Source organism: Phascolarctos cinereus, unplaced genomic scaffold, assembly GCF_003287225.1.
Source record: "Phascolarctos cinereus isolate Bilbo 61053 unplaced genomic scaffold, phaCin_HiC Scaffold_2;HRSCAF=192, whole genome shotgun sequence".
NCBI lineage: Eukaryota > Metazoa > Chordata > Mammalia > Diprotodontia > Phascolarctidae > Phascolarctos > Phascolarctos cinereus.
In genome coordinates, this window is record NW_027555625.1 from 31787982 (window position 1) to 31813558 (window position 25577).

At 37.2% G+C, this 25577-nt stretch overlaps 1 pseudogene; it reads right to left on the bottom strand.

The window, feature by feature from the left end:
• The window catches only part of LOC110196336 (ubiquitin-conjugating enzyme E2 E2 pseudogene), a 175963-nt pseudogene that overhangs the window by 79819 nt on the left and 70567 nt on the right, over window positions 1-25577 (bottom strand).

The window sequence follows — 25577 nt, forward strand, 5'->3', positions numbered from 1 at the left end:
ATAGGAAAATTGAAGCACTAATGTTGGTAGAATTGTGAACTGATTCAACCATTCTGAAAAGCAAATTGGGACTATGCCCAAAGGGCTATAAAACTAGGCATCCCTTTGATCCAGCAATAACTCCACTAGGTCTGTATGCCAAAGAGATTTTTTTTTAAAATGGAAAAGGACCTATATGTAAAAAATATATATGTGACAGCTCTTTTTCTGATGGCAAAAAATTGGAAATTGAGGGGTTGTCCATCAATTGGCGAATTAGTGAGCAAGCAGTATAGTATGATTATGATGGAATATTATTTTGCTATAAGAAATGACAAGGAGGATGATTTCAGAAAAAAAAAATCTGAAAAGCCTTACATGACCTGGTGCAAAGTGAAGTGAGTGGAACCAGAAGAACATTGTACACAGTAACAGGAATATTATATGAGGATCAGCTGTGAATGACTTAGCTATTCCCAGCAATACAAAGATCCAAGACGTTTTTAAAGACTTGCAGTGAAAATGCCATCCACCTCTAGAGAATGAATTAATGGAGTCTGAATAAAGACCAAAACATACTATTTTTCCTGTTTTCTTGTCTGTGTTTTCTTTCAAAACATGACTACTATGGAAATATGTTTTGCGCAACTACACATGTATAACCTAAACCAATTTTCCTATCTGCTTAGGGAGGGAGAAAATTTGGAATTCAAAGGTTTAAAAAACTTTATTACATGTAATTGGAAAATAATAAAATATTAAGACTTTAAAAAAAAAAAAAAGATGATGAGTTGCAGAAATGTGTCCAATTGAATTGATAGAGATTTGCTCATTCACATGTTCCTTCTCCCAATAAAATCACAGGTTATCCTCTGTTCCCTACTATACATAAAAGTGTATATGTGTGTGTGTGTGTGTGTGTGTGTGTGTGTGTGTGTGTGTGTGTGTAATCTGGACTTTGCCCCCTAGGCTCTCATGGGTGAACTTTTGCCCTTTTTGGCCAAGGTCCAGTATCATCCATGTCCCTTTTTAGCCTTCTCCATGCCAATCCTTCTCTGAATAATCTCTCTGGTAGGCCTGGCCCCTTCTACTGATGAGTTCCTCTTGAGACCTCCATTTTGAGAAGGATTCTATTCTTGACCCTGTTTCTGACTTCCAGACTTCAAAACCAAGCCCCTACCCTGGGTGTCTTCAGGACCCCCCACCCCCTCCTAGCTTCTTTTTGTGTATTGTTTTCCCCCTTTAAAATGTAAGCCCCTTGAAGGCAAGAATTAGCACAGTTCCCAGTACATAAGTACTTAATAAATGCCATTTCTTTCTTTTGCTCTCTCTGTGTCTCTCTCTGTCTTTATTTATCTCCTTATGCCTCTATCTCTGAGTCTCTCTCTCTCTGTCTCAGTCTCTGTCTTTCTTTCTCTCTCTCTCTCTTCTCTCTCTCTCTCTCTCTCTTTCTCTCCTGTCTCTTTGTGTGTCTCAGTGTCTCTTTCTGCCTCTGTCTTTGTGTTTCTGTCTCTGTCTCTCTATGTCTCTGTCTCTCTGTCTCTGTCTCCCTCTGCCTGTCTGTCTGTCTCTCTGTCTCTGTCTCTGTCTCTCTGTCTCTCTCTGTCTCTCTCTCTCCTCTCCTTCCCTCCCTCTTTCTCTTTCTCCTGCTCAGGAAAGGGAAAGAATGTAAAAAAAAAAAGGAAGAAGAAAGAAAAAAAGAAAAGAGTAAGAGAAAAAAGAAAACAGCCCCAGTTCTTAAAACTGTGGGTTTTGTGCATACATCTAGTTGAAACTACACAATTGCAAATAATTAGCAAATTTAAGCTGGCAAATTATAAATTAAAGTGAAAATTTGATTAAAATATTCACATTGTCAGCAAGAAAAAGCTAGGTTTTTTGCTCTTCTAACTGAAATCCCCTAGCTTTCTAGAAAATGTTGCAAGCAGAAACTACCTTGCAAAAGATGAGGAAGAGTAGGATAATGATAACAATAATGATGATGATGATGATGATGATGATGATGTAGATAATGATGTGCATTTGCAAGGTACTTTACACATATAATCTCATGGAGGTAGGTAATACAGGCCTTATGACATTCAATTTACAGATGAGGAAATCAAATCTAATTAAGTTTAAGTGTCTTACTAAGGTCAGAGGCCTGGCATATAGCATATCCAGGAATTCATCTTTGGTCTTCTGACTCCAATTCTTTCTATTACACCAAGCTGCCTCCTTGGTTTAGAAAAAGAAAAAAAAAAAGAAAAAATGTTAAATTCTACTGCAAAATAGCAATTTTAGGGAAAGGAAAACATTTGGATCAGGTAAGCAATTACAATCTCTTAACATCTTAGAACTTATCAGAGACTGAGGTTAATTTTTAGGTGCATACCCATGGGTAATAGACTGAATGACAAATAATAAGAAAGAGAATGAAAATGGGATTTGGTTTGGGGATGTTCTGTGCTAAAAAAAAATTAGAATAAAATGTTGTACATAGTTCTGGCGAGAAAAGAGATTTAATAATATTGTGGAGTGTTTTGTCTCTACCCTAGATAGATAGTAGTAATAAATGTTACATTGGGTATAGACTTGTCTGACTTCCTTTCCTATTATAAAAGACTACAGCTGGCTATGTTCCTTTTCCCATTTTAAATTGTAATTCACATTAAAATGGTCTTTCTTGACTTGGAATCCATTCGCAGACATGAACTCTCTTATTTCATTCTCCCCTTCATGATCTTCCAGACAATATTTTAAGATCATAGCATTATGGATTGAGAGCTTGAAGGGTCCTTAGAAGTCATCAATCTGATGCCCTGATTGTATAGATGAGAAAACAATGACTTACCCATCACACACAGCTAGTAAATATAGAAGGAAGGCTTTGAACCCTGTTCTCTTGATTCTATATCCCTTGGTCTACTGACAATACTATCCTGCCTAGGCCTTCTCATTTGAAATTACATATCATCGTGAGAAAGAGTTGGCTCCAGGGTCAGGAAGTGCAAATCCTACCTCAGACACATAACAGCTATGTGATTTTGCACGTGGCTAGGTGGCGCCATAGTGCATAAAGTGCCAGGCCTGGAGTTACGAAGATTCATCTTCCTGAGTTCAAATCCAGTCCTAGACACTTCCTAGCTGTGTGACCTTGGGCAAGTCACTTAACCCTGTTTGTCTCAGTTTCCTCATCTGTAAAATGAGCTGGGGAAGGAAATGGCCAATGATTCCAGTATCTCTGCCGAGGAAACCCCAAATGGGATCATGAACAATCAAACATGACTGAAATAACTGAACGACTCAACCTCTCAGTGATCCGGCAGCTCTCTGTGACTCTTATTTTCAGAGCTTTTAATTTGCTGATCGTCCTTGTTTGAGGAGGTTTCCTCAACAGGAATTCCTTATGCCAGAAGAGTCAAATACATGATCCTCCAGCACTAGATTAAAATGAGGTTGGAAAAAAAATTAACAAAATAAATACAATACAATAAGACATAGATAACATAACATTTTTAATTAAGTCAGTATTCAGCATACAAGGATCCTTATGCATGGTTTAGAGGGGGTATTTACATGAGTTTGTCACCACTGCCTAAATCAATAAAACTATAGCTCTGTTTCCCTTCTCCAAACTCCAGCTCCACAAATTCAAATGCACATGTGCACCTAGGGATAGGAAGTGTGCTGTTTCAGGAAGAACCCTGGCCTTTGAGTCAGGAGGGTGTGGGTTCAAATCCAGTCTCTTACTCATCTTAGCTGCATGACCTGGGAACCTCATACAGCCTCTCTGTGCCCCAGAGAACTCACCAATCTTATAAACAGCATAGCAAATGCCTACTTATAACAGTGAAAAGTTCCCTAAGCTAACGAAAGCAAATGACCAGATTATTTTTTTTAAATCTGAAATGCACATATTTAGACATGTGTATAAGGACAGATGTACTCACAAATGTATGCATATATTCACATACTACAGTCTATGTTAAACAGGATTTTTTGCTGCTCCTTATGTGTAGTAATTTTTTTTTCACCTGTGTCTTTGCATTCACAATCTTCCAGGCTTGGAATGTCTGCCCTCATGTCTCCTTGAAGACTCAGCTCAAGATTCACCTGCTGCCTTGTCTTTATTGCCTCCAAATTGCCTGTCCCATATAATCTCTCTCTCTCTCTGTCTCTCTCTCTCTCTCTCTCTCTCTCTCTCTCTCTCTCTCTCTCTCTTCCCCTCTATCTATCTTTCCATCTATGTATCTACCTATATATACACATGTGTATATGTATATATAAGCAGCTAGGTGGCACAGTGGATAAAGAGCTAGCCCTGGAGACAGGAGGACCCGAATTCAAATCCAGCCTCAGACATGTACTAGCTGTGTGACCATGGGCAAGTCACTTAACCTGTTTGCCTCAGTTTCCCATCTGTAAAATGAGCTGGAGAAGGCAATGGCAAATCATTCCAGTATCTTTGCCAAATGGGGTCACAGAGAATTGGATGTGACTGAAACAATTCGATGACAACAACAAATACGTATATAGAAACATGTATATGTAGACACACACATACAGACAGACACATACATACCAAACTTACCATCAAACCCATGTTACTAAGCAGCCATGGCAAGAATAAATGCTTATGACTATGATGATGTCAGGAATAATTCTTGTGACATGGGTTCAAAGGCACAAGATAGGTGGTCAACCACATTGCAACTGGGGGAGGGGGGGAGAGACAGGATCTGCTGCATTTTGTCAATATTTTATTTCAGCCAATAGATCATTTATTTCAGATTTTAAATGATCCAAGTGCATTGATTTGTTTCAATAAATTTATTCATTTATTTTTTCAGAGAATAAGATTATTCTCTTATTTATATAAAGAAAAGCATTTCTCTATTTTTAGACAACTTTTTGAAAACAATACTTCCCAGCATCCCTTGTTTTGGGGAAAAAAAATTCTTAAAACACATCATCAAAGGAAACATTAAATCCATATCACTAAATAGCCTGGGCAAGAGAAATACCTTTCCAGATTGGCCAAGCCACAAATTCTTTGTCTCTTTATTTTAAATTAATGACCTTCCTGGCACTAAGAAAATGGCAAGAATTCAGTTCAGGATTCTGTTCTATTGGCTTAACTTTGCAAAGCTTCACACAAGGGGGTGAAAAAAAGTACAGCAGGGTGAAGAGTTCCTTGTGGCTCCTGGAATTCTGCCAAGAGTGATCCTTGTGCCAACAGTTCCAGGTTTCAAAATGTCTACCTCTCTGGGGGTGGGAACTATTACACTTTGGACCTTATTTTGAACAAATGGACCAACTGTTTTATTTCTGATCTTAGAGGGAAAAAATTATAGATTTATTTTAATAGATGGATAAATTTATTATTTTTTCAGAGAAAAAATTATTCCTTCATTTTTACAAAGAAATATATTTCTCTGGGTTTTTTTTCTCTTAATACCTTTTAGAAAGGTATTTCCCAGCATCACTAGCCCCTTGGGAAAAAATTAGGAAAATTCTAAAATTTCTTAACTAAAATAATAAGGAAAATTCTAAAAAAAAATTAACCAAATTCTTGACTAATGAAGTCAAACCTATATTACTAAACTAGCTAAGCAAGAAAATCCCTTGCCCCTTTGGCCAGGCCCCCAAAATCTTTATTAAGTCCCTGCATTTTAAATTAATGGCTTCTAAGGCACCAGAAAAGTAGGATGGATTCAGTTCAGACTTCTGTCTACATGAAACCTCACACTAAATGGTATAAAAAGATCATAGCAATGTCAAAGAACTCTTTATACCTCTTGGAATTGTGCCAAGAATTACCCTGGTGCCATAGGTTTTAAGGTTCAAGACAACCACGCTTCATGGAGCAGGGGCTGCTGATACTTGGCAATGCTTTAGTTTAAGCAATGGGCTAACTGATTTATTTCAAAGTTTAAATAAATTAATTTAATTCAATACATTGATAAATGTATGCATTTTTCTAGAGAAAAAGCATTTTTACAAAGAAATACTTCTGAGGAAGCTAGGTGGTACAGTGGACAGAGCATTGGCCTTGGAGTCAGGAGGACTTGAGTTCAAATCGGACCTCAAATACTTGACACTAAGTAGTTCTGTGACCCTGGGCAAGTCACTTAATCCCATTGACTAGCTTAAAAAAAAAAGGAAATACTTTTTGATAACCATGCTTCCTAGCACTCCCAGGACCTTGGAAACAATAATTAGGAAAGCTCTTCAAATAGTCTCACCAAAGGTAACATCAAACCCATATTCCTGAGCAGTCAGGGCACAAGAAGTCCCTTGCCACATTGGGAGTCCCCATGTTTTATGTATGTCTTTCTATTTTTAAATCACTGCCCTCCTTGGCTCAAGGAAATAGGCAAAAGGTTGGATTATTTTGACTTGACTTTGCAAAACTCACACTAAGAGGTACAAGGGTACAGAGCCCTGAAGAACCCCTTATGATTCTTGGAATCATGGCAGGAGTAACCTTTGTGTGAAGGTTCAAGATATCTATCCCTGAAGGGAAAAACAGCACGCGCGTGCGCACGCGCGCGCACACACACACACACACACACACACACACACACACACATACATATACATCCATTTTTTTCATGGAATAAGATTATTCCCCTATATGAAGAAAAGCATTTCTCTGTTTTAGACAACTTTTTTGAAAACAATACTACCCAACAGCCTAGCTCTTTGGGAAAAATAGAACAAAAACACAGCATCAAAGGAAACATTAACCCCCTATCACCAAGTAGCCTGAGCAAGAGAAATACCTTACCAGATTGACCAGGCCATAAATTTTATCTCTCTTCTTTTTAAATTAATGACCTTCCTGACACTAAGAAAGTGGCAAGAACTCAGCTCATGATTCTGTTCTTTTGGCTTAACTTTGCAAAACTTCTCACTAAAGGGTAAAAAAAGCACAGAGGAGTGAAAAGTCCCTTATGACTCCTGGGATCCTGCCAAGGATCCTTGTGACCATGATTCCAGGTTTCAAAACTATTCCCTAATTTTTACAAAGAAACACATTTCTCCATTTTTTGGACAAGATATATAGACATAGGTATGGATAATCAAACCTCTGTAGCATTTTTGCACCCCTTAGTGTGAGCTTTTTCAAAGTCAATCCAAAAGAACAAAATGCTGAACTGAATTTTTATCACTTCAAGAACTTGTCAAACTCTTTGTGACCCCATTTGAGGTTTCCATGGCAAAGATACTGGAGTGGTTGGCGAAAGAAGAAAGCAAAGAAGAATGAAGAGGAGGAGGGGGAGAATAAGGAGGAAAAGAATGAAGAGGAGGAGGAAAAGGAGAAAAAGGAGGAGGAAGAGGAAGAGGAGGAGAGAAAGGAGGAGAAGAGAAAGAACAAGAACCAGAAGTACCCATATAACTTTAAAGTTTTCATTGTTTTGCAAATATTATCTATTTTGATTCTCACAATAACCCTGGGTACTAATATTATCCTCATTTTAAAGATGAGGAAATTGAGTCTGAGAAAGGTTAAATGACTTGCCCAGGATCACACAGCTAGTTAGTGTCTGAAGCAGGATTTGAACTTGGGTACTCCAGGCTTCAAGTCCAGAATTCTTTCCACTGCCCCACTGAGATCCCTTCCAGATCTAAATCGATGCTCCAAAGATCCAGTGATTAAGTTTCCTAAAGGCTAAAGAGAGGACAGTCCATGAAAAGAGCATACCTCAGAGACTGGCAGTAGCCAGCATACACTCAGTTGGATAGTCATAGAATTTGTGAACTGCAAGTCACTTCAGAAGTTATTAAGCACAATCCAATATTAAGTACAATTGTTTAAATGAGTAAATTAGGGTGCAGGATATGGTTTGTCCAAGGTTAAATCGCTACAGTAATACTCCCCTAAGCAGCTAGGTGGCGCACTGAATTAAAATGTCTAGAATGTTGGACTTTAAGTCAGGGAGACATGAGTCTACATCCTGCCTCAGACACATGCTAGTTATATGACTCTGTCTGCCACGAGATCTCCATCTGTAAAAATGTATTATTATAATAGCACCCACCGTTCAGAGTCATTGTAAGGACAAAATAAACTTTGTGAAATGCCTTCTGAACCTTCAAGTGTAATGTTAACTCTACTAATCCCACTTAGAGTTACATTCATGAACAATAACACCTTGAGGGTTTTCAGCTACCAGGGACAAAGCCCAAGTCTACCTCCACAGAAAGGAAGAAACCTGAGAAATCAACCATGGAATCAAACACCATGCCGAAGCCTGGGTGGTCATGGTAGATATAGAAAGCTTAGCCTTTCCTGGGTTATTTGTGCATCAAGATTGATGAAGCTGAAGCCCAATTGCATTTATGCCTTTACAGCTATTATAAAGAGCCCCTTCGCTCCTGCTGACAGTTGCCCATTTATTAGACCTTCTATGACCTTTGGTGTTTTCTAATTAAATTTCCTTGTAGCACTTTCTGGCTCAAAATGATAGTCAGTTTAAATAAAGACAAACATTCACCCAAAATAGTTGTTTTCATCACCCAAGCAGCTGCCTTCTCCTTGACGACTGACTAGCTCACTTTCTCTTTTCATAAAAGGGAGAATTCATTTTGATCTTGTACTGTACAGGGTGCCTACAGGTTTCTAACAGCCAACCGAATCAGATGTTTTCTAGGATGTAGGGAAAAATATATATTCTTTTTTTGTGACTCTGAAGGAGACTCCATGCAATGTAAATAGTAGAAATCAATGGCTTCGTTTATGAAGATTGAATCCACTGAGTAATCAAGGAAGGAAATAAAGAGACCTTGGATAAGCTATCGTCTCCACACCATCCCATTTCAAGAGGCCACAGAGATAGTTGAACAGCAAGATTCATTTTTTGCTCTGATACATGCTGGAGTTCTCATTTCTCAATAACCATTGGAAATCAACTAATTCTAAACACTTTGTCTCTGTTGCATATCTTTGTTGCTGCTACTCATTCCGCACATCCAATCAGCTCGTTTCCACAGCAACTCCAGCATCTGTCCTCTTCTCTCCATCCACACAGTTATCAACCTAGTCGAGGCTGTCATTATTCCCTACTTGGACCACAGACAATGGCAACAGTCTCCTAATTAGTCTCCCTGACTTAAGTCTTCCCGCTAGCAACTCCAACCTCCATGTAGTTGCCAAAGTGAATTTCAAAAAGCACAGGCATGAGCATGTTATAAATTGCAATCACTCCTTACTTCTAGGATCAAATATAATTTCCTTTGATTGGCACTTAAATCCCATCACAACCTGGCCCCAAAATACCTTTTCAATCTTATTACACATTGCACCTCTTTGCAAACTCTTTGTGTTCAGTTGTTTTCAGTCATGTCTGACTCTTTTTGACCTCATTTGGGGTTTTCTTGGCAAAGATACTGGAGTGGTTTACCATTTCCTTCTCCATCTAATTTTACAGATGAGGAACTGAGGTAAACTGGGTTAAGTGACTTTCCCAGGGTCACACAGCTAGTAAGTGTCTAAGCCTTGATTTGAAGATAAGTCTTCCTGATTCCAAGCCCAGTTCTCTACCCAGTCTACAATCTGCCCAAAGAAGCCTTTCTGTTGTTTCTCCTATAAGATGTGTCATCTAGCATCTCCAGACCTCCTTTATATTCACTGTGCTTGAAATGCACTCTCTCTGCCTCAAAACCTCTAGTCACCTTCAAGACTCAGTTCAAGTGGGATGGTCTGCTTGAAGTTGTTTCTATATCCCACAGCCCCAGGTGCCTCCTTGCTGTAATCACCTTATATTTATTTTGCGTGCGCAGGGCTTAGTTGGAGGGAAAGAGTTGGCCAAGAAGACTATGATTTGAGACTTGTTTTTGTTACAATGTAGCTGTGTAACCCTGGACAGGTCACTAACCACTGGGTTCCATGTGCAATTAAGAGTGTAAATTGCAGAGAATGTGGCAAACAGCATTAAAAGAGGGAATTTCCTCCTCTAAATTTCCCTATACCAGTTAAATAACATAATCCCTGCCCATTAGGTTTTCCATTTCTCTTTATATGTATATTTTGTTTGGTTTCATTATTTGTATCCCCACATCTTATATGGTGCATGTCACCTACTAGGTATTTAATGAGTATATGATGATTGGCTTTTTATTATCATTTTCTCAGATGTTGGAAGGTGGAGGGAGCATCAGATGAAAAGACAAGCAAAAAATCTTCAAGGGAAAGGAGAGAATTCTTGAAATTTGCATTGATGACATTGAGAGTCAATATGTGGCTGCTGCAGTCCCCCAGACTCTCACAAAATAAAATCTCCCATGACTTGTTTCCTTACCATGGGACCTCAGCAAATGTCCTCAAATGTCTTTCCATAGCCAAAATTCTGTAAACGTAATTAGGTGAACATTCTGCTCTACTCTACCCCAGACAGACTACATCTAGAATACTGTATTCAATTCTGGGAACCACATTTTACGAAGGACTTTGGTGGATAAGCTGGAGAACTGTCAAGGGTAGGCTAAAAAAGACCATTAACATCTTCATGCCATAAGAGAATTGCTTGAATGACTGGGAGATGTTTATCCTGGAGAAAAGACTTCAGAGGAACATGCTAGCTGTTGTCCAGGATTAGAAGAGCCTTCATATAAGGACCAAAAGGGCAAAAGAAAGAGCAAAACAGTAAATTAGTGTTTGATATAAGGAGAAGAAAAGCTACTTAAAAATTATGGCCATTCTATAAGAAGATGAATCATTGGGGCAGGGAGGTGGTGCAGTGGATAGAGCACCAGCCTAAAAAAATAATTTGAATTGTTCCCCAATTTATAAATGGGCAAAGAATAAGAACAGATAGTTTTGTATAAAGAAATCAAAACAATTTTGAGTATATGAAAAAAGTGCTCTAAATCATTATTGGTTAGAGAAATATAATTAAAACAACCTTGACATATCATTTATGCCTAATAGTTTGGTTACAATGATTGAAAGGAAAAGAGACAGATGTTGGAGGAAATGTAGAAAAATTAAGACACTAATACATTGCTGTCTAATTTCACAATCATTTTGATTATGATCAAACCAACCGTTATTGTGATCTGATCCAAACATTTTGAGAGCAAGCTGGAATTATGCCCAAAAAGTTATGAAACTGCCTTTACCTTTTCACTCAGGAATACCACTACTAAGTATATTTCCAAAAATGATTAGAGAAAAAGGAAAAAAACCTCTATATTCTAAAATATTTATAGGAGTTCTCTTTATGGTGGCAAAGAAATTGTGGGCAAGCTGGTCAGTTGAGGAATGGCTGAATGAGTTGTGGTATATGATTGTAATGGAATACTACTGTGGTATAAAAAATAAGCTAGATGAACTTAGAAAAACATAGACTTGCGCAAAATAATGAAGAGTGAAATGAGCAAAATGAAGAGTACATTGTATACATTAATAGCAATATTATTTTAAGAACAACTTTGAGTAACTAAGTCATTTTGACTAATACTCAAATTAACTACAAGGGACATATGAAGGAAGACACTATATTAATGAATTCAGAGAAAGAATAAATAAAAATATGTATAGAATAATTTTACATATATATACATACATATTTGTATCTAATGATAACCATCTCTAGGCTGAGGGCAGGGGGAGGAAAGAAGAAGAAGAGAAGGAAAAAGAGAAATTTATGTGATTGTTTTATTATATATTTAAAAGGAATAGCAAGTTGTACATAATAGATTTTCAGTTTCATGTGCAATCATCTTTTTATTATGCTACATTATGGAAATGCTTTTATTATTCCATAAATTTAAAACAAAATAAATATTTTGAAAAAGAGAATAAAATGCTGTATAAATATAAAAAATACAATGGGATTCCTGAGGAAGTAGTGGGTTCTTCTTTTATTTAAATAAAGCCTGGATGACTACTGCTGGGTACTTATTTGGAGTCAGAAAGACTTGAGTTCAAATCTTGTCTCACTTACTTGCTGTATGACCCTAGTCAAGACACAGCTTCTCAGTCTTAGTTTTCTCAAATGTAAAGTGGGGATAATAATAGCACCTATCCCCCCAGGGCTATTATAAGGATTATGTGTATGAAAGTGTGTGTGTGTGTGTGTGTGTGTGTGTGTGTGTGTGTGTATATATATATATATGTATATATATATACATATATACATATATATATAAACCTTAAAGCATAATAGACATTATTATTATTATTATTATTATATTATTATTATTATTATTATCCCTTCTTGTTGAGAATATTGTAATGGAAGTTCTTTTTCAGATATGGATTGGACTATATGGTCTACAGATCACCTCAAACCACAAGACCTTAGGACCATAGATTTAAAGATGTCAGGCTCATAGGGGCCATCTATTCCAACCATCTCATTTCACAGATGAGAAAATTCAGGCCCAGAGAGGCAAAGGAATTTACTAAATATCATGGCGGTAGTATCATTGGTAGGATTTGAACCCCAGCCATCTGATTCTAGATCCAAGCCTCCTTTGAAAGTATTATGCCACTTACCTCATTCTTCTATTGTGTGCCCTTTCTATTCCAGCTAGTCACTCTGGTTGGAGAAGATATCACCCTACGGTCCTTATACGTTCTTGTCTTCTTTTAGGCACCCACATACGCACTTCTAGGTAATTGATCATTTGTATAGCATACTGACAATGGTAGTTCACAAAGGGAACCAAGAAAGGAGGCGAAAACTGGATTTTCCAAGTTTTATCCTAATCAGGAGAAGAGGTGTTCCTGTAACAAAGGATTATATTTTCACAATTAATCAGTCAACAAACATTTGTTGGTTGCATTGGGGATGATAGGTTCCCTCTCCTTGGACATCTTCCAGCAGTGGCTGAATAATCACACATTGGATATTTTGTAGCAATAGTTACTTTCTGGTTGCTGCTCAGATCCTTTCCACCTCTATAATTTTAGTGCTTACAATGGATTGAGCTAGTCAGTAGGTATACAATTACATAAGTGAGATGGTCCCTGCCCTCAAGGAATTTCCACTCTACTGGAAGGATACAACTCGTTCACAAATAGGCAAATATAGGATATATATGATGTTAATATAACATGATTGGGGAGGCATTAACAGCTGGAGGAAATAGGAAAGATCTTTTTTTTTTTTTTAAGGAGGTCATACTTGAGTCTAAGAAAGAGCTAAGAAGTCCATGAGTAAAAGAGATGAAAAGAGAAAGCCTTCTTGGCAACAGGGACAGACTTTTCAAAAGAAACAAGGCAGACCCTTAGATCAAATTCAAGGGACACCATGAATTCCCTTCTCTCTCTAAAATAAAAGAAAGAAAGAAAGAAAGAAAGAAAGAAAGAAAGAAAGAAAGAAAGAAAGAAAGAAAGAAAGAAAGAAAGAAGGAAAGAAAGAAATGGATTGTACAGTCCTAAACATCTTGTAGGTGGCTGATAAATGCTGTTTATTTGACTAGATATCAAACTAAAATAAGAATATTCAGGGATAGGCTAGTAGGGAAATTGAGGCTAGTAGGGAAATATTCAGGATGTTACAGTGAAAAGAATGCTGGATTTGGAGTCAAAAGACCTTGGCTCAAATTCTAGCTCTGCCCCACACTGCCTGTGTCACGTTGGTCAGTTTATTTGTCCTTTTTAATTTCCTCATCTGTTAAATGATAATTCTGGTCTACATGGCCTTCACAGCCATCTAAGGGGTTTGTTCTGTTTTGTTTTGTTTTGTTTGTTTGTTTTTTTTAACATGGCATGCTGCGAATTTAATTAAATTCTGAGTTCATGTCTGCTAGTCACAAGACACTATGCCAGGAAGATCTGTATTCAAATACTACCTCAGATGCTTACTAGCTGTGTAACCCTGGACAAGTCACTCATAATTGAATTTATGATTTATAATGCCCTTTCTCCCTCAAATTTATGGTCCCATGATCTCACATTAAGCACTATAGGAAATACAAGGATGACCGAAACACAGTGACTGCCTCCATAAAGAGTCTATTGGAAGGAGATAATATACTAGAGTATAAAATAGCATAAAATCAGGTGCAAAGCCAGCAGCTTCTATCCTAAGATCATGGGCTATGTTCCCTTGTATTCCTACTCTAACTTCCTGGAATGTGGGCCATTTTCACTCTTTACTAAGCTGATTAAGTCCCTGTGGATTTCACAATGTTCATTACACTTATTTACAAAATGCACTACATATATGTACTTATTTGATCTTCAAAATAATCCTGTGAGTTAAGTGTGTTATTATACCCATTCTACAGTTGAAAAACCCAAGGCAGACGAAGATAAGTGACTTGGCCAAGATCACACAGCTAATAAGTGTCTGAGGCTGGCTTTCAAATCTGCTGTCCTTGATTTTTAAGCCCAATACCCTATCCACTGTGTCACATAGCTGCCTTTCTTCCCTCATCTGTACTATCAGAAAGACCTAAATGATTCATGGCCCCAGCCCCTCCAAGTGATCTCTATCTCATTAATGACACCAAAAGGACATGGACAATGAAATATAAATGAGTGAATGATCATTTCAAGCTATGATATTATTGTTATTAATCACTCAAACAATATAAGACAGAACCTTTGCCCTCATGAATCTTGCAGTTTGTTCAACAGAAAAAGTAAAATTAAATCTAACTTCCTTAAAATCTTCCCTCTGTCTCTCATTGCTACTCTCACCTAAGCCTTCTGAATGTTCATACTGAGGAATCTTGGTACCAGGAAGGATCACAGCTGTAAGAGACTTGGGAAATTATCTAGTTCAACAATCTCAGCTTGTGAAGTGACAACTACTTGCTCAAGATCTTACTGTTAGCCAGTGGACAAATAAGAACTCAAGCCCAGATTTTTTTTTCCCTTTTAAACCAACTTTCCTATTTTCATTTTTTCTTTTACTGGCAAATCCTCATTATGAACACCAGAGAACTTTGTATTGCTACCCAGTTTCCCTTTGCTATGTTAGCATAATTATTGGTTGTCCTCTTTCCCCTATTGGGCTAATGTGGCCATTTCTGCGTAGACACTGACAATCAGATTTGGCCAGAATAGGCTCATGCATTAGTCGTCATTGCAGCTAGATATAAAGTCCTACCCTTGCATGGTTCATGTCTTATAGAAGGAACTCCAAAAACCTGTAAATTCTCATCCTACACCATTACAGCTACTTTGGGAACATGGAGTTTTCACAGAAGATGCAGAGTTGCTAGTGATGCTGAAAGTAAGAGAGATTTTTTATTATATTATGGTTGCCCTTTAGCTGCAACTGGTGAATCTAGAAAATCTACCTTTAAACAAATGCAAGCATGAGGAGATAGGAAAAGGAATATAAGCTCAGGGCAAGGGATACACCAGGATCATAGTCACAGGAGAAGCAAGGGATACAGGTAGACCTCTGAAGGGGATGGGATGCATCCCACAGCTCAGTCAGCGTGGGGGATTATTCTATTCTCTCCTTTGACTCTGTCCCTCCTCAGAAGTGTTTGCTTCTGATTACTCTTCCCCCAATATGCCCTCCCTTCTATCATCCCCCCTCACTCTCTTATCTCCTTCTCCCCTATTTTCCTGTAGTGTAAAATAGATTTCAATACCAAATTGAGTGTATATGTTATTCCCTCCTTAAGCCAAATCCAATGAGAGTAAAATTCACTAACTCCCTCTCACTTCCCCCCCTTATCCTCCATTGCAATTGCTTTTTCTTGCCTTTTATGTGATATATTTACCCAATTCTACCTCTTCCTTTGTCCTTCTTTCAACACAATACTCTCTCACCCCTTAATTTCATTTTTTAGATGTCATCCCTTAATATTCAATTCACCCTATGCTCTCTGTTTATATATGTATATGTGTGTGTATTCCTTCATACATATATGCATATTACACACACACATTTATACATATATACATATGCACATCTATATACATATATAGACAGATGGATAGATATACCCTCCAACTACCTTAATACTGAGAAAAGTCTCATGAGTTACAAATATCATCTTTCCATGTAGGAATGAAAAAAGTTCAACTTTAATAAGTCCCTTATGATTTCTCTTTCTTGTTTACCTTTTCATGCTTCTCTTGAGTCTTGTATTTGAATGCCAAATTTTCTATTCAGCTCTGGTCTTTTCATCAAGAATGCTTGAAAGTCCTCTATTTTACTTAATTTCCATTTTCCCCTAAAAGATTATACTCACTTTTGCTGGGTAGGTGATTCTTGGTTTTAATCCTAGCTCCTTTGACCTCCAGAATATCATATTCCAAGCCCTCTGATGCATTAAGGTAGAAGCTGCTAAATCTTGTGTTATCCTGATTGTGTTTCCACAATACTTGAATTATTTTTTTCTGGCTGCTTGCAATATTTTCTCCTTGACCTGGGAACTGTGGAATTTGGCTATAATGGTCCTAGAAATTTTCCTCTGGGGATCTTTTTCAGTAAGTGATTGTTGGATTCTTCCCATTTCTATTTTACCCTCTGGTTCTAGAATATCAGGGCAGTTTTCCTTCATAATTTATTGAAAGATGATGTCTAGGCTCTTTTTTTGATCATGGCTTTCAGGTAGGCCAATATTTTTTAGTTATGTCTCCTGGATCTATTTTCTAGGCCACTTGTTTTTCCAATGGAATTTTTCACATTTTCTTCTATTTTTTTTCCATTCTTTTGGTTTTGTTTTTAAATTTCTTGATTTCTCATAAAGTAAACAACTTCCATTTGCTCCATTCTAATTTTTAAGGAATTATTTTCTTCAGTGAGATTTTGGACCACCTTTTCCATTTGGCCAATTCTGCTTTTTAAGGCATTCTTCTCCTCATTGTCTTTTTGGACTTCCTTTGCCATTTGGTTTAGTCTGTTTTTAAGGTGGTATTTTCTTCAGTATTTCTGGGTCTCCTTTAACAAGCACTTGACTTGTTTTTCATGATTTTCTTGCATCACTCTAATTTCTTTTCCCAATTTTTCCTCTACTTCTCTTACTTGATTTTCAAAATCCTTTTTGAGCTTTTCCATGGCCTGAGACCATTTTATATTTTTCTTGGAGGCTTTGGATGTAGGAGTTTTGACTTTGCTGTCTTCTTCTGTTTGTATGTTTTGATCTTCTTTGTCACCAAAGTAAGATTCTATAATCTGAGGTTTTGTTTTTTTCTCTTTGTTCATGTTCCCAGCCAATTGCTTGACTTTTTAACTCTTTGTTAAAGTCAGACTCTGTTTCTAGTGTGGAGAATGTAAAGTCTGAAGTTTTAGGGGTTTTGTGCAGCTTTTTTCAGAGATGCTTGAGTTTCAGAGGGACCTGTAAATTTTCCAAAGGTGACTTACCCAATTATTCATAGAATAGGCCATGAAAAATTCAAACCCCTTAACAATGATATTCTTCCTCCACCTATATACCCTATTAATTCCTTTAGACTGAATTTAGTAAGCATCAACTTTAGAGATACTATATTAGGATTTAGTTATTTAGAATCTTCGTGAAAGAGAGATCAGTCTTTAAATGATGTACATAATATTAATAGTAATAATGATAGTGATAATAATGAAAACATTGAAAGACTGAATGAGAAGTATTTTAACATGTAAAATACAATTCAAAGGAATGACAAAATTTTTGAGTTAGAGAGGTCATCTAATTCAACCTCACCTAGAAGAAAGAATCTTCTGCTGAAAGTGCCCAGGGTTCAGATCATAGTCACAATACTAAATAAGTGTCTCTTTACTGGCTGTCCTTTGAGTCATTTACAATTTTGATTTTTTTTAATATTGTGTTGCTCTGTGATTTCTAGTTATGTTATTGTTATTTGCCCTTTGTTCTTGAAGAAGAGCAATGACATCAGGAAGGTTCTGGACTGGGAGTCAAGAACACCTGAATTAGGATTCTCCCTCAGATGTTTTTCACCTTGTATGAGTCACTGAAACTCTTTAAGCCTCTGTTTCTTCATCTGTAAAATGAGAGAATTGGACTAGATTACATTTAAGATCTGTTGCTCAAAATTTATAATCCTATGAAAATTATTTTCATAGCTAAAGTGTTTGAGAGCATTAAAAGCACTGTAAGATTTCCTAAATGCTACGTACTGTCATATGCATTGCTCATAAAAATTAGTGTTAATCTTAGCCTGCATCAGCATAGTCTCTTATTAGGAAATGCCAATCATATAGCCATGCTGGACTAAAGTTCCTCACTCACTTCTACTCCATGGCCCATAAAACTTAGTTACTAATTTTGGCCCTTTAAAAAAATTCTGAATTTTGTTCACTTCAACCCAACAAGTATTAATTGGAATGTCTACTGTGTGCAAAAGAGAATTAAGCTAGAGGAAGAGACCAGTGGTATGGAGGAAAAAGCATTGCTCTTGGAGTCAAGAAGCCCTGAGTTTAAAACCCACCTCAAATATATGCTAGCTATTTGAAGTTAAATAAGATATCTAACTGTTCTGTGCCTTCCTTTCCCCATTTCTAAAATGAGGGGATTGGATGTGATGACCTCTAAGATCACTTCTTTGATCCTATGAAAATGGGCCACAATTTCAAAAACCACAGTTCTTTAAAACACTATTCTTTATTTCCCTCTGAAACCTAGATTATTCTTTTCACAATCAATATTCTACCAGTCATGTTGTATAGCTATAAGTCATAATAACACTACTATTCTGAAGAATTAAATATGACTAATATTCACAAGGCAGTAGAATGGCAAATGGTGAGCAAATTACTGAACAACTGTGCTCATCTCACACATCAGCAAAGTTACGTTTAAGAGTCTGCAAAAGAGGCCTTAGCAATAAGTGAACCAAGAAGTATCAGAAAAGCAGGCTGATTTTTGAAGAAGCAGACAAACTAGAGACCAAATTGCCAACATTTTCTGGATTATGGAGAAAGTAAAGGAGTTCCAGAAAAACATCTATTTCTGCTTCATTGACTACAATAAAGCCTCTAACTGTGTGGGTCACAAGAAAATATGGCAAGTCCTCAATGAGATGAGAGTAGCAGATATCTTACCAGTCTCTTAAGGAGCCTGCACGCAACAGTTAGAACCAAACCTAAGTCAAGTGATTAGCCTAAGATTGGGAAAGGAGGACAACAAGGCTGTGTATTGTCACCTTATTTATTTAACTTATATGCAGAGCACATCACACAAAATGCCGAGCTGGACAAATCAAAAGCCAGAATTAGGGTTATCAGAAGAAATAGCAATAATTTCAGATATTTGGATGATACCACTCTGATGGCAGAAAGTGAAGTGGAATTAAGAAGCCTCTTGAGCAAGGTGAAAGAAGAGAGTGTTAAAGCTGTTTTGAAGTTTACATAAAAACCCTAAGATCTTGACAAATGTCTCATCACTTCCTGGCAAATAGATGGAATAGAAATGGAAGCAATGTCAGATTTTATATTCTTGGGCTCCAATATCATTGTATGGGGTGACTGCAACCACAACATTGAAAGGCACTTGCCCCTTGGAGGGAAAGCTATGGCAAATCTGAACAGCATACTACAAAACAGAGGCATCATCTTGCCAACAAAGATACATATAATGAAAGCTATAGTTTTGTTTGTTTGTTTGTTTTTTCCTGGTATCAATGTATGGCTATGAGAATTGGACTGTTAGGAAAGCTGAGCACCACAGAGCCAATGCTTTCAAATGGTGGTGCTGGGAAAGACTTTTGAGAGTCCCTTGAACAACAAAGAGATCAAATCAGTCAATCCTTAAAGAAATTAATTCACACTATTCACTGAAAGGTCAAATACTGAAGCTGAAGCTTAAATACTTTGGACAGGATCCATTGGAAAAGACCCTGATGTTAGGAAAGATTGAAGAAGATGAAAGGAAAAGGGACAACAGAGGATGAGATAGATAGATGATGACATGGAAGCAATGAATGTGAACTTCTATGACCTCAAGAAATAGTGGAGGATAGAAGGGGCTGGTGTCCTGTGATTCATTGGGTCAAAAAGAGTCAGACATGACTGAATGACTGAACAATGGGAGTGAATAAACTGCAACATATTATAGAAAAGAGACTGAAAGGAACCCTGGAAGAAGGGAGATCAAATAAATGAATGATGTGGTAGTAGCAGCAGCAGCAGCAGTAGTAACAGTAGTAGTAGTAGTAGTAGTAGTAGTAGTAGTAGTAGTAGTAGTAGTAGTAGTAAAAGCTACTCATGTAGTGGTAGGAAACTACAACTAACAAAAGTCCACTGAAATCCAACTGATCTCAAGAGAAAACAAGGAAAGTGACCAACACTGTAGGTGGAGTCTCTCTTGAAAACCTATAGCAGGACAGGAACCAAAGTTAATAGGATGAGCTGGCCGTGAGGTGAGCCAATATTTGTATCTATAATGTGCTGACTCTTTATTTTTGGGGATAATTTGCATTTATGAAATCAATGATTCTTTGGAGCAGTTTAGCATTGTGCAAAGCATTGACCTACACTGTACTCATGCAATGAAATACAAAATCAAAAACAGTCCCTCCCCTCAATAAACTTGTATTATCCTGAGAGCAATGATAAAATCTCTCACAAAGAGTTATATGGGCATATATACAGATATGTGAGTGCATATACATATGTATGTATATATACACAAACCATATATTCCAAAGAGGAAATTTTTCATTGAGAAAAGTGAGACAGTAAAATGAAGCAAATTGGAATAGAGGAGAGACCTGGGGCAAGGTGAAACACAAATATAGGAAAACATTCACATTCTCCTTACCGTCAAGTTCCCCCTAACCTGAACCTAGACCCCTGCATATTGGAAGAGGGAGGAATCCTGGAGTGTTTTCACAGTTTCAGGCTTAGAGGGAAATAAAAGTATAATTTGACACAAAGCCATTATTCAATGTATTTTCCTTCTGTCTCTTCCCTCATTTTCTTCCTAATATCATTCTTCTCCTTTCTCTGTCCCTGAACAAATATAACATATAGAAAGCTGGAAGGCAGAAGGAACCCAAAGCATGTTTTGGTATTCTCTCTTTCCCTCCATCCTTTGTTCTTCTGAAAGGGATTTAGGCATATGCCCAGATCTCCCTGAAAAATTATTCAGAATCTAAAGCTAGTGTAGTCTTTATGACATGGTGTAAAATGAAATGTTTTCCTGGATCAGCAAAGGCAGAGGCTGAGAGACATCTCAGGAGAGTCCAGCAGTTCAGTTGCCCGATCAGCAGCCTGCCCCCAGATCTGTTTTGCTCCTGCTTTTTACCCCAATTTTCTCTACCCATTACCCTAAGAGGGGAGTTATTTCAGGAAATTCAGAGGCCATACACTCCAACCCACACCTAAACCGGAATCTATTCTACTACATACATGATGAGCAGTCATTAATTCCTCTCCAGGCTTACTGTTGACTCATTTCTACAAACTTTCTCTTCCATGCCCCCCACTCTGGGTACCTCACCACCACCCCTTTTCTTCACCCTTTTATTCATTGCCTTCATTATGTGTAAGCTCCTTGAGGGCAGGGACTGTCTTTCGTTTTACTCTAGACGTGGTCTGAGAAGAGCAAAATAAATTAGAATAGTCCACTCCTTCAAGCTGGAATAAAGAATGGCCATAGAGAACCTCCAAGCCCCAGGCTTCTCCAGCAAATCTCGGTTCCTTAGTCTTGAAGTCATTTTCTTGCACCGCCTTGATCTTTTCATTTTGAAAGAGTAAAAGAATTACAAGTCTGTTGAATTATTCTCTTTCTTCCAGATGCCCTATTTTTATACTTTTTTACTTGATTAAATTCAATGTTTGAGAACTACAGCAATGTTTGAATTTAATGGCCCATTTGCATACTTAATTGTAAGTGATTTAAATGATGATAGCTATTTTTCCTTCCCTTTCTGTGTTAGAGATTTTGATATTCAGGTTAAATTCAGGATTCAGAGAATATTTCATTGGGACCTCTCAAACACTGTGCATCCTGTTAACCTTTCACCTCTTAATAGTTTTAGGATGCTTCATCATTGTGATTCTCACAGAAGCATCTTTGGCAGAGACATCTTTCATTGTGTGTATTTTTTATTCCACAGAATTTCAGGGAAACATCAGAAAGATGAAGCCTGCTGCATATTCCTGGAAAAAAAAGTAGCCTTTCCAAGCCCTCTATCCAATTACTGAGAGTCCAAGACCGCTATCCAAAACCTGTCTTTAAACCAGGGAGGACTCAAGCAATTTGGAACCATGCAATGTGCACTAGACTGAAAGTCGGGGGATTTGGGTGCCAGTAATGGTTTTGCCGCCAATTCACTATCTGACCTTAAATAACTCACTTGATTTCTCTTGGTTTTCAGTTTCTCCATTTGTAAAATTAGGATATGGAATAGGATTCTCTTGAAGGTCTCTCCCATACCCAAGACTTTTTTTTTTACTAATAATGCATTTATGTATTAAATTTTATATTAATAATCCTATAATGGTTAACATTACATAATTAATTAATATAATTACATTATATTAACATATATAATTAACATCATAATGATTAAAGCTCAATGTGGTAAGTGGGCACTCAAAACCCTGGAGCGTACGAATGATTTAAAGAAATTAGAAGTTTTCCTCACCTCTACCTCTCAGAATCTCTGACCTCTTTCAAATTTTAGGACAAGGAGGGCTTTTCTAATTCCCAGAGTTCCTAGCACCCTGTACTGCTCTCCTCCTCCACCTAGATCCACAAAAATGATCTTATATTTATTTTCCATATGATTTGTATCTACTGATATTTTACATGTTTCCAATAATAGAATATAAAGTCCTTGAAGATAGATATTATTTACATCTTTGAGTATCCAATAGCTAAGAATAAGAGATAACCTTTATGAATTCAAAGATACAAAAAGTGGCAATGTAAAATCAGAGAAAAACTTAAGTAATCCATTTGAAATGGAAAATAATGTGATTAGAGATTAATATGGTAAAAAGGCTAGAAAGGTATGCTGAAGACATATAGAGGCTCTTAAAGACCAGGTTAAGCAGAAAGGAGGGAAGGGAATAAGCATCTATTAAGAGCCTACTATGTGTGAGGCACTGTGCTAAGTGCTTTACAAATATTTATCCAAAACTGGAGTGATGTGGCCTGGTCTTCGCCTTAAGAAAGTTATTTTAACAGTCATGTAATATTACATAATCAAAGATTTAGAGCTGAAAGGTAACATAGATCCATCCAATCCAAGATCCTTGTTTTATAGATGAAGAAACTGAGGCCCAGAGAACCTAAATGACATGTCCAACATCTAGTAAGTGAAGGTCAGGATTTGGACTTACGTCTTAATCTAACTGCAAAGCGCACATGCCTTCCACTGTACCACAATTCCTAGAACTGTAGTGTTAGAAAGAATTTTAGCCAGATCATATATAAAAAGGGCCAATCTTACTTAATTTTGTTAAGTACCCTGCCTCTGACATACCCAACAAGTGGTTTTTAGCCTCCATGACCCATGTCTCTCTGAATGCTCTTTCCATCCACTACCTGAACACCAGGACTTCCTTCCATTGTCACAAATCTATAAATCCCAAAGGCCATTTTACTAGAGTTTCCCAATACCAGATGATGGAGCTTCCTGACAAGCCTCATCTTTCCACACGACAGTATAATAGTCTCTTTTCATCTCCTACAAATTGTCCCTGTTGTTAAAGAGCTGGAAAAGCATATGTCAGCCAGGATAGAGGGTTCATATGCTGGTGTTCCTACTCAGTTTGCTCAGAGTGGCCCATTCCTTATTAAAAGCACACCAATGTAGGCTCCTCAAAACAAGTCCAAGCCAAGTTTCATCATGGTATGGAAGGAAGGATAAAGACTCTGCAATCAGAGGACCTGGATTCAAATGCCACTATTGTCACTACCTGTGTCACCTTGGAGAAGTCACTTCACTTTTCTAGGTCTTACTCTTCCTGAGGTATTTATTCCAGGTGGACTTTTACCTCTAGATCAATAATTATATGAAGTGGGCACTTTGGTGGTCAATCAAGTAATCAGAGGTAGTTCAAGCAAGTGGATGGAGTCCTGGACCTGGCATCAGATAGTCTTTATTTTGAATCTGTATCTGACATGATCAATTCTGTGATTCCAAGTAAGTCCAGGGGCAGGTAGGTGGTGCAGCTGATAGAGCCCCAGGCTTGTAGTCAGAAAGACTCATCTTCATGAGTTCCAATCTGGCTTCAGATCCTTACTAGCTGTGTGATCCTGGGCAAGTCATTTCACTCTGTTTGCCTCAGTTTCTCAACTATAATATGAGCTGGAGAAGAAATGGCAAACCACTCCAGTATATTTGCCAAGAAAACCCCAAATAGGTCATGAAAAGTTGGACATGATTGAAACAGTGACTAAACAAGTAAGTTCCTCAAATTCTCAATGTCTCAGTTTATTCATCTTTAAAATATGCTTAATGACACCTTTGGTATGAACTTCATAAAGTTGTTAAAATGTTCATGAAATTTATATATATAGTGATTTGTATGCTTGGGAGGTCTATATCAATGCCAGGCATTCTCATTTGTACCCACTTGGTCCTTCCTCATCGATAGTAGACAACTCTCATTGTGTTTATTGTGTTCTAAAATGTGAATTATGCTTTGAACTCAATTCTGTGGCAAGCCCAGGGTTTGGATCTGAAAGGCCTGAATTCTAGTCCTGGATTCATCACTAATTTTCTCTGTGACCTCCCTTTTATGTTTATGGACCTCAGCTTCCATATTTCTAACACGAGAATAGCAGGATCAAAGAGGAAGAGTAGCACAAAGAGTAATACACTACTAGATCTATTTCTAAGGATGGTTAGGTGAAAAGGAAAAGAACCTACTTGTCCTAAAATGATTATAGCAGCTCTCTTTGTGGTGGCAATGAACTCGATATACCATCAATAGAGGAATGACCGAACAAGTAGTGATTGATGAATGTAATGGAATACTATCGTGCTATGAGAAATGGGAAGCTGACTGATTTTAGAAAAACATAGAAAGACTTGCAGGAAGTGATGAAGAGTGAACTGAGTTAACCAAGAGAAGGTAGTATTCAGTAACAGCAATATTGTTCTAAGAACAACTTTTTGCAAATGATTCATTTTGACTATTATAAATACCCAAATTAGCTACAAAGGATATATGAAGGAAGACACTATCTACATCCAGAGAAATAACTGATAAATAAAAGAATGTATAGAATTATTTTACACATATACATACATATGTATATATGTATGTGTGTATATATATATGTATATATACATATATATGCATATTTATGTCTAATGGTAGTCATCTCTAGGTCAGAGGAGAAAAAAATAAGGAAAAAAAGAAATTTACATGATTATTATATATTTCAAAGAAATAGCAACTTATATGCAATAGATTTGCAGTTTCATGTACAACCATCTTTTTATTATATTATGCTATGAAAATGCTTTTTTTATTTCATAAATTAAAAGTAAAACAAATAAAACTTTTTTAAAAAAGAGTAGTAGTGGGGACAGCTAGGTGGCAAAGTGGATAGAGCTCCAGACTTAGAGTCGGGAGGACCTGAGTTCAAATCTGACCTCAAACACATAACTCCCACTAGCTGCGTGACCCTGGGCAAGTCACTTAACCCCACTGGCCCACTAAAAAACAAAGAAATAGATAAATAAATAAAAGAGTAGTACAAAGGTGTCAAACTTGGGACTAGCAACT